The 1,664-nt window shown below is 43.2% G+C and overlaps 1 non-coding gene across 1 annotated transcript; it reads left to right on the top strand.

Annotated features, from left to right (window-relative positions):
- Positions 1-1,124: 1,124 nt before the first annotated feature.
- On the top strand, positions 1,125-1,308 carry LOC123631003. The gene has a single exon (XR_006732910.1). It is a non-coding gene; the product is annotated as a U2 spliceosomal RNA (small nuclear RNA).
- Positions 1,309-1,664: the final 356 nt, after the last annotated feature.

The raw sequence follows: 1,664 nt of genomic DNA, 5'->3' as shown, positions 1-1,664 counted from the left end.
TGGTTTTTCTGTTTGAGTCAGAAGATGGCAGATATCTCTGGACAGCGCTGTGTCCCATGGTTGCTCCAATTTCCTTCCACAGAGGAATCACGATAAAAAGGCAAAATGGCATTTTAAGTGCAGTGTTTGACAGGCTTGGGAGAGATGTGGGAGTAGAGAGGGGAAGGAGGAAGAGACAGAATTGTACGCCTGAAGCCACAGCCAGGAAGCACTTGTCACTGCAGCCACTTTGCCTCTCACCCACACACAGAGCCATCGTAACCACTCAGTGGGCTGGGACAAAAGACAGACCAAAACATGGTATCTAAAGAGAATTTTGACCTGAAATATTTCACATATGAATCGACATCGACTTCCTTAAGAGCTTTATCATGCTGCTGCCATCTTCAAAGAACCTCACCATTATCGTCACAATCCTAAAATCAATTCCCAACAGGCACGTGAAGCTTTCCCAGGGGTGAGAAGTGCATGGTTTGCTTGTTTTTCCCTATTGACCAAGTTTTGATTTTCTAAAACTCTCTCCTGCCTTGAAGGTGGATTTCCTAAAGTGTTCCAGTTACAATTCTCCCCAACTCTGACGCTTTCCCTGGTGTATAAATATATCTATAACATCCTGTCCAAACAGCAGGGTAGGGGAAAGAGGCTGAGATCATGGGGCAGGGAGGGGCATCCTTTCTTTTAATGCCTCTTTATCATCCCCACCCTGTGTCCACGACATCCTCAGAGTTCCATGAGACTCATGCAACTTGTTCCTAAAACAAGGCTAGTGACACTTGAGCTCAAAGATTACAGTATCATTTTGAGGACTATCCCGCAAAACCAACACTCTGTATATTTGCATCGCAGACTGAATACTTCTAAAAATAAGCACTAAAACAATATAGGTGGCACTTATACTTTTATTAACTGACTTAATTTATACAACTTCACTGGGAATGGGTATCATTATGTCCAATCAAAAGAGCAGGAAACTCAAGCTGGGAGAGGTTGACTGTTTCAGCTAAGGTCACACAGCAATAGATGGCAGAGCTGGGCTTGAAACCAGGTATTCTGCCTCTTTCTACTACGTCATAGTGGCCTATCAAGTGTGTCATAGAATGCTCAAAGCTGGTAAATGTTAAAATATCGCTTTTCAGCCTTTTGGCTAAGATCAAGTGCAGTATCTATTATCAGTTTAATATCTAATATGTCCTCTAACCTATACAATACATTAAATGGATTTTTGGAGCAGGGAGATGGAATAAGAGCTTGCTCCGTCCACTCCACGCATCAACCTGGTATTGCAGGAAATATTAAAGTGCCACAAACACCACATTCCCCTACGAGTGTCCCATCTGTATCATAGGACACAAACTCCAAAGCCTATGGAGGGCCAAGCCCTGTGCAGCCCTAGCTAGGGAACTGTGGAGCAACTTCCCATCTACAGAGGCAGCTGCAACATAGTTCTAACTCAAAGTGGCCATAGGAACAGGAAGTCCAATTTTCCAGAGAAGCTATCAATCTGAGTGTGTCTACATGTATGCATGACAGAGAAATCACTTCATTTTTTAACATGGGCAACTAATGCACACAATTTAAACTACTGTGCAGACCAAATACATGTCTTTGAGAGGATGGCAGGTGTAATGAGGGTGAATTATTTGCTCTGACTGGGGCTGATTATC

Source organism: Lemur catta, chromosome 1 (assembly GCF_020740605.2).
Source record: "Lemur catta isolate mLemCat1 chromosome 1, mLemCat1.pri, whole genome shotgun sequence".
NCBI classification, from domain to species: Eukaryota; Metazoa; Chordata; class Mammalia; order Primates; family Lemuridae; genus Lemur; species Lemur catta.
The sequence above is the reverse complement of the archived record's forward strand: the minus strand, read 5'-3'. Positions and strand labels throughout refer to the sequence as shown.